This window comes from Molossus molossus, unplaced genomic scaffold (assembly GCF_014108415.1).
Source record: "Molossus molossus isolate mMolMol1 unplaced genomic scaffold, mMolMol1.p scaffold_m16_p_17, whole genome shotgun sequence".
Lineage (NCBI taxonomy): Eukaryota > Metazoa > Chordata > Mammalia > Chiroptera > Molossidae > Molossus > Molossus molossus.
Window position 1 is genome coordinate 17731459 of NW_023425352.1, and position 14645 is coordinate 17746103.

A 14645-nucleotide genomic window follows, 5' to 3' on the forward strand; every position below is an offset into this window, starting at 1 on the left:
GCCTCTCCTATCCTTAAAACCTCTCCATAGCAATCTGCAATGATAATTTATGCACTGAAATACATCCAAAATGTTTTAAGATAGATCTAGTAGTTCAGAATGCTACTTAAAAGTAATTTCTAAAGTAGCTACGATTATAAAGTATGACTATGTTATCTCATTTAGCAAACTCCCAGAAGCCATCCCCAAGCCTCATTATTCTATTGTGGTACTGACAATGAGTGAATTCTGTTTTCTAAGTGAGATGTCATTCTTGGGAGTTTGTATCTGGCTTCTTACAGCTTCTGTGGTCATGAATCAGGAAGCAGCATCACTATTTCCATCTTTGCCAACTTGATAAGGCTATCATAATTTAGGTATTGAGCCCAGCCTGTGGGGCTCAGTGGATTGAACATAGCCCTGTGCATTGAGAAGTTGCTGGTTGATTCCCAGTCGGGGCACATTCCCAGGTTGCAGGCTCGATCCCCAGAAGGGGGTGTGCAGGAGGCAGCTGATTGATATTTCTCTCTCATCCATGTTTCTCTCTCCCTCCTTCTTCTCTCTCTAAACAATCAATAAAAATATATTTAAAAAATAATAACTTAGGCCCTGGCCAGTTTGGCTCAGCAGTTAGAGCGTCAGCCTGCGGTCCAGAGAGACCCGGGTTTGGTTCCTGCTAAGGGCATGTACCTCAGTTGCGGTTTGTCCCCAGCCCCGGTTTGTGTGGGTGGCAGCCACTCGATGTGTCTCTCTCATGTTGATGTTTCTCTCTCTCTCTTCCTCCCTCTCTCCCTCCCACTCTATCTGAAGATAAATGCAAAAAAAAAAAAAAAGTCCTCGGGTAAAGATAAAAAATAATAATAACTTAGGCAATGATGTCAACTGTCCTCTCTGTATTTGAGAGTCAAGGTGAAAAAAATGCAGTGTCTCAATATCTGCTTTTCCAAACACAATCCAACTTTTCAAACCTTGGTTTGATGTAAAATTAGAATGGCAAGGGGTAGACGTGAGTGTTCATTTTGAGACGCTAAAGTGAGAAGTAAATTCTAATAGAAAGTCAGAGAGACGAATAAAGTGAAAAACATTTTAGAAGACACAAAACACAACTACATTGTGTTTTAAAACAATAGCATTAGTGACACTGGGGGCTTACACAATCCTGTGAGAAGTACTAGATCCTATTTCAACCCAACATTTCTGATTACATTTAAAATAAACCCTAATGTAATAGTGAACCTCATAGCTTTTCAAATGAACATATATTTTATTTCCTTTCCTATGAAAGTCTACTTAAGGTTACACAAAGAGAAGAAAAAAGGAGGGGACCGATATCTGTAGACTATGCCATGATGAGCAGGCTCCTATTTCTACAAATCCCAGAGAAGTGTGTGTTTTACACACACACAGAGCCTTTAGATTAGCTACTATACTCTGCTAATCTTACATATTAGGTAATTATAGTTCGGAGGGTTAACGTCATTTGCCTGAGGTCACAAAGCTAGTACATAGCAGAACTGATGTTTAAAATAATGAAGTTTGATTCCAGAGTGCAGGTAACTAACCACTATGCTGGTGCATCTCACTCTGTTCTACGTCTGGCTAGACGGACGCTCACACACTTCAGGAGAGAATGGACGGCACGTAGAAATGGCATTTGGGGACGGACCATCTAGATCCAAAAAAGGGTCAAGGTTGGACGGAAAAAGCCATTCAGTGCTTCTCTTTCCCTGCCAAATAACGACAGGATATCAGCCAAGAAATAAATTACATGTGTAGGTGACTCCTGGTACGGTAGACCTTGGATAGCCTCTGTGTTCGAGAAGGTCGTCAGTTCCTGCCTTTCTCTTGCCTAGGACCAGAGCTACTGTCTTTAGAACCGAAGAAAAGCCATGAAAAAGGAAACTCCTGTCAAATGATGGAAAAAAAAATGTATATATGTGTGTGTGATTCCCAACTGAGAGACAACACACCTGACCAGAATCCCTCCAACTGTTAAGGTCATCAAAAACAAGGGAAGTCCAAGAAACTGTCACAGCCAAGAGAAGACTAAGGAGACATGACAATTAATGTAATGTAATGTGGTTTTCTGGATAGGATTCTAAAACCCAAAGAGAACATTAGGTTAAAAAAAAAAAAAAAAAAACCCTAAGGAAATTGGAGTAAGGCATGAACTTTGGATAATGTTATTTCAATATTGGCTCATTAATGGTAATAAATGTATGCTACTTTTGTAAGATGTTAAAAATAGTCAGAAAAGTGGGTGTTGGGCTGATGAAAACTGTCCGCTATCTTCACAGTTTTTATTTATTTTTTGGTTATTTTCAACTTTTAAAATTAAAAAGGTTATTTAAAAAAATAAAATTGAGCATCTTTTATTATTTTTATCATTTTTATTTGTTTATAGGCCATTGAATAAAATACATTATATGTTTCTGTAAAGACCCTGAATTCAATGACCTTATTTAATCCATTTATTAAATGTAACCTTTGTTTTAGATTTGTATTTGGATTTTCACATTACAAAAAATCAAATCATTTGGAAATAGTGATAGTTTCATTTCTTCCATTTCAATCCTTATACTTTCTCTTTCATTTGTTTGTCTTGTAACATTGGCTGGACCTCCCATCTGCAACTTCTTTTCCTGTAATGTCCTTGTTAGATTTTGGAATTGAAGTTATCCTGACCTCAGAAAAAGACAATTAGGAATTGCTTGCTTCTCTTATTCTTTGGAAATATCTGCTCAAGTTGGAGGATATTGTTTTCTTAAATGTGTTTTTTTTTCACCCCGGGGACATTTTTCCATTTTTTGTTCAGATAGAATGGGAGGGAGAGAGAGAGAGAAACATCGACGTGAAAGGGACACATCGAGTGGCTGCCACCCGCATGACCCAACCAGGGTCAGGTACAAACTACAACCCAGGTACATGCCCTTAGCGGGAACCGAACCCGGGTCTCTCTGGACCACAGGCTGACACTCTAACCACTGAGCCAAACTGGCCAGGGCTTAAATGTATTTTTTAAATCACTAATGATTCATATGGGTTTGTACTTTCTTTGGTGGACGGGTGTTTGTTTGTTTGTCTTAATAACACTCTCAGTTTCTTTAACACATGGAAGAATCCTCAGCATTTTATTTATTTTACTGTTACATTTGGTCGGTTTTCTTTTCTAAGTATTTTGATTGCTTAAATTAATACACTTAATAAATGTAATGTCTGTCAGATTTGGAAAGATGCTCCCTTTAATCTGAAAGAATGAAAAGTAATAAAGACCATATTAGACAATATAAAGATATGTGTAAAATTTCATTGAATATTTAAAGCAACAAAAATGGCAAAAATCTTGAGAGGATTATAACCTAAGCATGACTAGTCCAATATTTATTTAAAAATATAAACTGATATTTAAATATTAGATAATTAAATATTTTCCCCTCAAAACTTTCTGGCTCAGCTGTTTTTACTGATAAATTTTTTTCGTATATTTAAGCAAAACTAATTGTAATCTTATGCTAATGTTTTTAGAAAAGAAAAAGAGAAAACACTTCTCATTCATTTCTTTGAGTCTGGCATAACCTTGATGTCAAAACTCCACAGAAATTTCAAAATAAAATCAAATAATAGGGCTATAATCTGCCTAAACATAAATGCAAAGTTACTAAATGAATCATTAACAGAATACATCTTGCTTTTTTAAAAAATATTTTTTCCTTATTGATTTTAGAGAGAGAGGAAGGGAGAGGGAGAAAGAGATAGAAACATCGCTGAGAGAGAACATGGACTGGCCGCCTCCTGCATGCCCCCCACTGGGGATCGGGCCCACAACCTGGGCATGTGCCCTGACTGGGAATCGAATCGGCGATCTCCCGGTCCATGGGTCGATGCTCACCCACTGAGCCACACCGGCCAGGTAGAATACATCTTTCAACACCTCTATTCATCATACATAAATAATTTTCAAACATCAGATATTTCAGAAAAAAACCCAACCCAATTAAAACACGGGGAAATGTTTTTGACTTATCTTTATTACAGATGTCCCTCCTTTCCCCCCCACTGACCCCATCCTCCCTGCTCCCACCCCACCTGCCTTCACCACACTATTTTCTGTGCCCCTTGTTTCAGTGTATATGCACATGTTCTTTGGTTTATCTCTTTCTGCTCCTTCATTCAACATGGGGAAAATTTTGAACAGACATTTTACAAAAAAGGATAATCAAATGGCTAATAAGTATATTAAAAGTTGCTCAATATCACCCTTGATCAAAGAAATGAAAATATTAGCATAATATGATACCACTACGAACCTACCAGATTAATAAAATACAAAGACTGCTATTGCCAATGTTGGCAGGAATAGAAACACCTGGAAATTTTCAATATTGTTGGGAGTTTAAGTTAGTTCAACCATTGGAAGAAAGTATAGGCTAACATTTCCATTCCTTATAACAGACCCAAGACAAATAAGTATATAAATCCATCAAAATATGAGTATAACTATATTCACCATGGCCCTAAACTAAAAATATTACAGAAGTCTGTTAACAGTGGAATGGGCAAACTGTATGTTCATAAAAGAACAAATTATTAATACACATAACAACATGGATAAAACTCACAAATTTTATGCTCAGCTAAAGAAGCCACAAACAAAACAGTGCCTGGCATATGATTCTGCTTATATAATGCGTAAGAACAGGTTAAAATAATCTATGTGTTAGAAGTTTTAACTCAAGATCATCTCTGTGGAGGTTCTGACTTGAAATGGACATCAGGGACCTTCTGGGTTTCTGCTAATAGTTTGTGCCTTGATACTTTTACTTACCAGGGTGAGGACAGATGAAAAATGCATTGAACTGTGCACGTAAGATCAGTATACTGTGCATGTTCATCTAACTAAATGAATGAAAGAAGGAAATAGGAATGTATGAATGAATGAATGAATGAATGAATAAAGCGGCACACCCTACGCTTTCTTTTTCTTATATATTTATTATAAAAAATATTTATATATTTATTATAAACTGACTACAGTTTATCAAGTCAATACGTGATTGGAGCTGTCAATAACGTGCTGAGTATCACGATGTCCATTTCATTGTGAAGGAGATGAACAAAATGCAAATGAGCATGGAATTTACTCATTCTACCATATGCTACATCTCAGACATTACCAATGAATAGAATATTGAAATGACCTTATAAAAGTTTATATAAGGTACCATATGAGAATGAGCCTGTATTCGAGAGGTTGGCATGCTGCTCTTTAAAACTTGTGTTATACTTTCAAACAACAGCCATTATGAATGGGGTAATTTCCCTGATATGTAGAAAACGTGGGTGGGAAACCAGAGAGTGGAAATAGGAATGGATCTAACCACTATCACTCTTGGTGATACACTTGGGGACTCTGTTCTTGCCTGTATTGTAAGTTCAGTTTCCCAAGATGAGAATGCTTCTGTTAAGGGATAAAATAAAAATTCTATTAAACCAGAGAATATAGATGCTGTTGGTCGTTGGTCTCTCATTGTTGGTATATAAGCAGGCAATAAAAGAAGCTGCTATTCTGGTAGTAGTAATCTTTCCAATTATCATGAGGTCTGGTTACTGCTACATAATGGAAAGAAAGAGCTGGCTGTAATTTAGGGTGTTCACTGGGATATATTTTGGTACATCTAATAAACATGAATGGGCAATTACAACCAGAGCTTAACAAGGGCATAATAAATAGATCAGACCCCATAGAGATACAGGTCTGGTTTATACTACAGGCTAAGTAATCTGGAGTAGCCAAAGTGCTGGACAAATTTGAAAGGGAATTTTAGAAAGTTTGGTAGAGGAGAGAGATGTTAAATAGGGGTGGGTGTCTTAGCCACAACTGCAGTTGCAGAAACCATATTCATTCATTCATTCATTCATTCATTCATTCATTCATTCTCCCCCCCCCCCCTCCTCTAATATGTGATAGGCAATACATTGAAGTATCAGTGACAGACTGAAGCAAGTTTAACACACTTCTGGCTGATGCAAGGACAGGAGAAGGACTATAGTAGATGCTGCACTGCCCAGCACACTTGCTGTCTCAACCATACTCTTCTCCAACCTCTGTCACATGCATCTCTTTGAGGTACACTTGATCTTTCAGTGACACAGGTTTAAACTGCATAGGTACACTTATATGTGGATTGTTAAAAATAAATACTGTGAATACATTTTCTCTTCCATTATAGTTTTCTGTACATTTTCTTTCTCTAGCTTACTTTATTTTTAAAATATAGTATATATAACACATATGACATACAAAATAGGTATTATTGTTTATGTTATTGGTAAGGCATCTCTTCTAAGGCAGCCTCTTAGCAGTTAAGTTTATGGAGAGTCAAGATATTTATGTCGATTTTCGATGGTATGGGGTCAGCACCCCGAACCTTCGTGTCGTTCAAGGGTCAACAATATTCTCTGGTTATTGCTGAGAGTTTTCCTATATGTCCTGCATGCTAAACATTCCAGGAGTCCATAAGATCTCGGAGTCAACTTGAGCAAATGAGTAATGGGTAGAAATACACAAACGCTCTGTCATTCTTTGGGGGAAATAGCTCTGAGCCACATGTATTATATTGGCTTCATCAGTGGCTTGATAAGGTCTATCACAAAATCTCTTTAAATTTAGGTCATTCCACTATACAATCAGGGTTTAATCTCCATTTGCTTCTCAACATTGGTTGTGAAAGGCTTGTATGTATTTATTCATTTAGATATTCATTCATAAAATATTCTGAATGCTCCTATGTGTCAGCAATTGTTCTGAGTTGTGGATATCATGGCGATAAACAGACAGCATTGTCCTCATGGCATTTATAGCTCAGTGGGACAGCGCCATCAAGTCAAAGGGGCTCGTCAACTAAAAGGTAACTGTCTCTTTGAGGAGGTGATGCTGGAACGGAAACCTGAAGCCATGAGGGAGACAGTGTGCTCAGCTTGCTGGAGAGCGTGTTCCAGCTGCAGTCAACACGAATCTCAGAGATTCAGAAAGGAATGAACTCCATGGACCCGAGGAACAATATATTAGTTAAGACCATGTACGCAAAATGCTTTATTTTTACTTATTCTGAATTATATTTCATCTATATTTTTAGTCATAGTTTTCATGAAAGAAGCAAGGTTTAATAGTATTTTCCTTTTTCATTTAAGATCGTATCAGGCTTCATTTCCTTGCAGTCAAGTGTTCTTACTAGCAGTTTCTATTTATTTTCTAATTTGATCATCACGATACCTGTGTAAGATATAAATTTTTTCTCTCTCATTTTATTTATAGAAACTCGATCAGAAAGTCTAAGCAAAGAGCCTAACGTCACACAGATGCTGAGTGGAAGCCCCCCACCCCGTTAGCCTGGCCTTGAGCACGAAGCCATGCAGAGCAGGAGCACGGGGATACACACTGGGCTTGCATTCATGAAGACTTGTAACGGCCAATCAGAAAGAGTCCTTCGGTATGGCACGCATTGCTGACTGCGAAACTTGTCTGCCGGCTTGGTTTCCACGGGACGGATGCTGGCTGGTCCTGCGAAAGTACACACTGAGGTAATGGGAGTGGAACGGTACCTCCCACAGGAAATCCCCTGAGCAACTGATGGCCATTATCAAAGTGCCCGCTAGCCCCAAATTCCAGGAGAAAATGAAGGCCTTTAAAAAATGTCAGCATACTGGCGCAGGACACGTGCCCGGCCTCCATCAGCTTTCCCCTCCTCTTCCTCTCCTGTTTCCATGAGAACATGTCCCTCTCTCCCTCCAAGGCTAATCATTCCGCCTACGTGTTTGAAATCTTCCTCACCTGCCCCTTTTCAGGGGCCTCATCCTCTTAGGTATCATCGCTCTTTTACCTTTTCCCATTCACCTGAATAATTTATTTTTTATCCTCACCCGAGGACAATTTTCGATATTTTGTTCAGGTAGAGTGGGAGGGGGAGAGAGAGAGAGAGAAACATCCACGTGAAAGGGACACATCGAGTGGCTGCCACCCACACGACCCAACCAGGGCCGGGGACAAACTGCAACCGAGGTACGTGCCCTTAGCAGGAACCGAACCCGGGTCTCTAACCACTGGGCAAACTGTCCAGGGCCATCTGAATAATTTTTAAAGAAATTAAAATACCTTCCCATGATCCCCTCTGTCTTCACAAGACAAGTTCTTGAAAAACTAGTTCATACCTGTTATAGGCACGTATTTTTCACTCCCTGTAATCCAGCTTCTTTCCCCACAATGCCACAGAAGCTGCCCGCTCCTAGGTTAAAAAGACACCTTCTTTCTGCTAAAAGTCAAGGGACTCTTTTCAGCTGTCCTCTTTCTTAAACGCTGGCTTTGTTTAACTGTTGACAATTCTCTTGTGCATAAACTGATCTTTCTGTCCTTCCTAAGACCCTGACCATTCTGCTCTCTCCTCTGCAGGATTTCCTCCATTTTTCCTCTGTTCATTCCTTACTTATCAAGGGTTGTTCCCTCCAGACGCTCCCTTCCCAGCCCACAGCCAATCCCTGGGGTCACCTCCTCGGGCACGGTGTCATTAGCTGTCTCTAATGACTCCACGGCGGATGCCACTTCCACCTCCCACTGCTAAGGGGGCATTTCTCTCTGCGTGTGTCACCACGTATGCACTGTTTGCCCACGCAGTGAAAGCCATGCCGTCAGCCAAGCTACTCAATTCAGAAAATAAGACGTTACCTGTGAGTTCTCCCTTGATGTAGCCCACATTGCCAAATTAACGCCAAATTAGAGTTTCACCCTCTGAAATGTTTCCCAAATAGGGCCCCAACTCAAACACCACAACCCACGTCACCCTTTGCCGTGCCCTCTGACTGCAGTCTTGTTCGTCTGTCCGGTTCCCCACACTGAAGCTCGGAGAGCCCAACACGGCATCACTCTGACCTTGCCCAACATTGGCTTTAGGCCCTTCAATAGATCCCGGCTGTGAGCATAACACAGTTTGATGTCTTAACATCTTACCTCTTACTCCAAGGCCAGGGATTGTGTCTTTCTTCCTCACAACTGTGTCCTCACAGCCACTGGACAGTTTCTATAACACATTAGGGGTCATGGATATAAATAAATGCATGTTCACCTACTTTGCCTTTTTGTCACTATTTCTAAAAGGACTGTATAATAAAAATACCTTGCAATCCAGAGAACTGAGACCTGATATCTACTCTGCTTCTAACCTAAAATGTGACCTTGGTCCACTCTGAGGCTTTTGCAAACTGAAGAATCAACCAGCTGGTCTCCAAGGTCCCTAAAAATCTGATACTCTGTGGTTGTTTATTTGCCATCCTCTAATTAGTCTATGTCAGTTTACAGATGAACCAACAAGAATATAAGATCAGCCTGCAGTCCAGAGAGACCCGGGTTCAGTTCCCGCTAAGGGCATGTACCTCGGTTGTGGTTTGTCCCCCACCCTGGTTGGGTCGTGTGGGTGGCAACCACTCAATGTGTCCCTTTCACGTCGATGTTTCTCTCTCTCTCTCTCCCTCCCACTCTATCTGAACAAAAAAATGGAAAAATGTCCTCGGGTGAGGATAAAAACTAAATATATATATATATATATATATATATATATATATATATATGATAAAGAGTCAAAATTTACTAGTGAACAGAGTCTATAAAAATAAAATGGTTCAAACCAGCATCTTATTACATGAACTTCTAGTAGTCATGTATTAAAAACACAAAGGATGCACCCAGCTCACCGTCTTTATGAAACTGAGCATACAGAGCATTAACTGGGATGCCAAGTGTGAAATTAATTTCTGTTGCCCACATAAATGAAGGGGGGGAAAAAGGAAAATTGGTATGTCAATGTTTGTTAGCTTGTAAACAGCAGAATACACTGTTATAATTTCATAAAGTGGCCACGTTAATCCATCGATACATTGCCATCTGAATTTATTTCTGCCAAAATAGTTCAGCAAGATGAGAATACTAACATTTTTGAGGAAACGTGTGACAAGGTTAATGCTGGGGAAAAAAGGTGACAACTGGCTTTAATTGCATGGATAATCTCAAAATAATCAGTGCAATAAAATTCCTACAAGAAAAATCTCAAAGCAACACCTAATATTAAAAAAGATGTAGTGAAATGATTCGCCACCTGAGATTGTAAAATCTTATTTGAAAAAAAAAAAAAAAACTCAGTGTGTTTTCAATGACGCAAATGTGTTTTCTTTTTCTTTTTGAATAATGTTTAATGGCATCTACAATGCTTTTTTTCATTCACACCATAAACAACCTTGGAATATTTCATTTTAATTCTTGTACTCAGTTTTAATTAATTATCACCAACTGGCAATAGCTTACTAAGGAATAACGTGTTATATCCTGGGTATCCTGCCACCAAAGGTAGCAGGTATGTAAACAATATTATGATGAATATCTTGAGAATAATTAATAATCACATTTACTACTTATTAGATTTTTATATCACACATTTATTATCCATATTCAGTTGTCACTAAATGTTGGTTGATACTTAGAAAAGTACAAAATTCATAGCAGCTGAAGTTGTTAATAATACAATGTGATCCTTTTGGTCCACTTTCAATCTAGAGTCACATGCCATTGTAAAATTAAGGGAGATTATCTTCAGCATTTTCTCAGTTCTCCTTTTTTTTTTTTTTTAAATCTTCACCTGAAGACATTTATCCATTTTTTTGTTCAGAAAGAGTGGAAGGAAGGGGGGGGGGGGGGAGAGAGAGAGAGAGAAAGAAACATCGACGTGAAAGGGACACATCGAGTGGCTGCCTCCCACACAACCCAACCAGGGCCAGGGTCGAATCGCAACCAAGGTATGTGCCCTTGACCGGAATCAAACCCGCTACTCATTGGTCCATGGACGGATGCTCTAATCACTGAGCCAAACAGGCCAGGGCTACTTAAATTTTCTATGCCTCTGTTTACACATCTTCAGCCTGGGGATAATGTTACATAACTTATAGGATTGTCTTGAGAAGTGAACAAATTAATGCCTAAAAATTAACAGAATAATACTTAGAACATAATAAGCATTCAGATTCAATAAATATTTGTTATTATTATGATGATTTTATTTTATTCCTTCTTTTCTTTTTTTTTTTTTTTAATCCTCACCCGAGGACATTTTTCGATTTTTTGTTCAGGTAGAGTGGGAGGGAGAGAGAGGAACAGAGAGAGAGAGAGAAACATCGATGCGAAGGGACACATCGAGTGGCTGCCACCCGCACAACCAACCAGGGCCGGGGACAAACTGCAACCGAGGTACGTGCCCTTAGTGGGAACCGAACCCGGGTCTCTCAGGACCGCAGGCCGACGCTCTAACCGCTGAACCAAACCAGCCAGGGCTATTTTATTCCTTCTTTAGCTCTCAAGTTTTTCATTGTATCTTGCTCCCTCCCTTCTTCCCTTCCTCTGTTCTAATGAGTTTCTCACTTTTGTGTTTACTACAATATATTGATTATACCTACTTCTTTCACCTTGGGACGCGCTCTCTTCTGGGGCTTGGGGGAAGTTTCCATACGCAGTTCACCATCAGTAATGTACTGAAATTTAGCAGGATATTTGGAATATGCCAAGCAACTTAAAGTGTTGGTGATATTTAAAAGTGTTAAAGCTAATTGCTCCAATTGGATTTTATCCAGAACAGCCATGGAAAACGCATTGTGAAGGTTTTATTGACTATAAGTGGCAAAGACCTTGATTTTCCATGTCCTCTAAATGACAACACTTCCTTCTCTTAGTTGTCTGCCAGGAGTGTACAAGGAGATAAATTTGGGCTTCTTGACATGGATTACTTAGACCAAAAATGTCACAAGACTAATTTTGGGGGGGGTTAGCAGCAACATATAAAGTGTGTGGGAGGCTAGGTGGTCGATTCAAAATCTCAGTTTCCCTTGGACAGATAACCTATTGCTTCAGAATCTCAGTGTCCTCGTTTGAAAAAAATGGGAATAAAAACATTCATTTGACAGGTTTTCTGTGAGGAGTAAAGGAGGAAACATTACTAATGTGCCTTGTACAGGGCCTGAGTTTAGTATGTATTAATAAACATTCATTTTATCCACCTGATTTCAAAACCTCCCGTCTTCAGATTTCCCTTTTGCTGGCATATGGATGAAGAAGCCACGTTCTTCCCGTCAGTACTCAAACATAGAGCTAGCCAACAGTACCTCCAAGTCTGAGCTCAAGTTCAGAAGGCTCCTTTTGCAAGTCTTTACAGAGATTCCTGCTTGGGAGGAACCCTGGACTCAGTCAATAGCCGGGATGCTAAGTCATTATTCATTCATGCGATGCATTAAATAAAGAACTTCTAACACCTGCTGTGAACTAGTGACTGTTGAAAGTCCTGAGACACGGTTCCAGCACTCGAGGGGCTTATAGTCTAATGATGGAGAGTCAGCATAAACAAACAAGCAAGCAAGATAATAAAGAAAGTCAAAAATGCAATAAACTAAAACAGGAAACTGTGGGAGATGAAGACTGGGTGGGGGGTACAATTATATTGATGAGTTCCTTTGATCAATATTTAAACTTTATATTTTTTATTTTTTAAATGTGTTTTTCTTTATTGATTTGAGAGAGAGAGGAAGGGAGAGGGAGAGATAAAAACAACGATGAGAGAGAACATCAATTGGCCGCCTCCTGCATGCCCCCCAATGGGAATTTGACCTACAACCTGGGCATGTGCCCTGACCAGGATTCGAACCAGCGACCTCCTGGTGCATGGGTCGATGCTCACCACTGAGCCACACCAGCCAGGCTCCACATGCATTTTGTTTCCTAGTCTCCAAATTGACACTACTTGAGCAAGAGACTCACAGAGCTCCCACCAAAACACTTCCACCACTGTCATCCTTAACCACTCTTTCCTCAGAAACCAAAACTGAACCCAGTAACCAGGCGAGAGTGAGCACATTCATTTCTCTCTGCTCCCTCCTACCTTTCTCCATCCCTCCTGTATAAGTTTACAAACATCCTGCTGCCAAACTCCAAGCCTAACCTACAACCTATGCATTTCAGTATGAGCCATTGGGTGCTCTCAGTCGTGTGTCTCCATAGTTTGGTTTTTCAAATAGCCCAGGTCTGCCAGGCCACTCAAAGTTTCCTGCTGAATGAGAACAGAAGAGACATGGCTGCTGCCGGAGAGGTTGCTGACCCTGCCCAGAGGCCTCCCTGCTGTGGCTGAGCAAGTCAAATTTCGCTTTTAAGGGAGGTGCTACCTTTTCAAAGGATAGCCCTGCATTTGTCTGTGACTTAAGTGATGCCATTACTGCCTTGAGGATGGTGAAAGAGAGCAGTTACTGCTCTAAAGAGTTCTTAATAAGTCACTGGCCTCAGGAAAGTACTTTACTTTAATAGATAGAAGAATGATCAATCACATCCTCCTCGTTAAAGTGAGCTTTTGGCTCTTGCCTGCTCGTCCCACTCAACTGGAGGGTCTGGGCCAAGGTTACATGGATGGCTTCTCCCTGCCATGGGTTTTCAGAATACAGGTAGGAGTTTTGTCGCTTCATCAGCGGCCCCCAAGCTGAGAAATGAGCTGAGATCTGAAGCAGGTGTGCGGGATAAGACACAAGGGGAAGACGAGGTTTGGATTTCATGGGGCCACTGGAAGCAAGAGGTTTCTAGCTCTTTCTGAAAGTATAAATTGTGTACTGTGTGTTTGTTGAGGAAAAACGAGGAATTAAAGAATCTATTTAACTAGAGCAGTTGAATAGAAAATAGTGCCTTTGTTGATCGACATGGATAAAATGGGAGAAGGGCATTGTATGGAAGAAATTCATGGTTATACTTTGGTCATTTGATGTGTATAGTGCCCCTTTTCCCCAAGTGAAAATGTTAAGGAGCCAGGTGAAATGGTTAGAAAAGGGAAGTATTTGAAATAAAGAGTTGGCGGTAACTGACAAGGAGAAGATTCAACCAGATTTGAGTTTTTCATTGGAGAACAGTGGAGGGGAGAGAGAGGCTCATTCATAGTGTTTGTAGGACGATGAAATGGAGCATAGAACCTAGCAGGGCAAATGGGATGAGAAGGATATAAAAATATAAGGACAGTGAAAAATAATAACATCAAAAGTATTGAAGATTGCAATGAGTTGTGTAATTGATAAAGTGGAGGTGACAGGTAAGTGATTCGGAAGGACCAGAAACAGTGGTCTTAGAATGTAACTCAGGAGTCAGGGCCCTCCCTGTCCCATGTATCTCCGCCCTTAAGCTTTGACTAAGGTGTTGTTGTCATGATCTAAGATGCTGTGATGCAATGTAGCAAAACTTTTCTAAGAGGGCAATTTATATCAATAAATTCCTACATTGAACAAATATAGCAAACAAATAACGTAACTTTGAAATTAGGAAAAATAAAATTTAAAAAAGAACAAATCAAGCCCAAAGTAAGTAGAAGAAAAGAAACTAATAAAGATCAGAGCACAAATAAATACAATAGAGAGTAGAAAGACAATGGAAAAGATTAATGGATATAAGAGTTGGTTTTTTGAAGAGGTAAATGAAATTGACAAAACTTTTAGTATGCTAAGACAAAAGGTAAGAAGATTCAAATAAGTAAAATTGGAAATGAAGCATGAGACATCAGAACTGACAACACAGGAATATTAAAGACCATAAGAAACTGCTATGAATAATTATG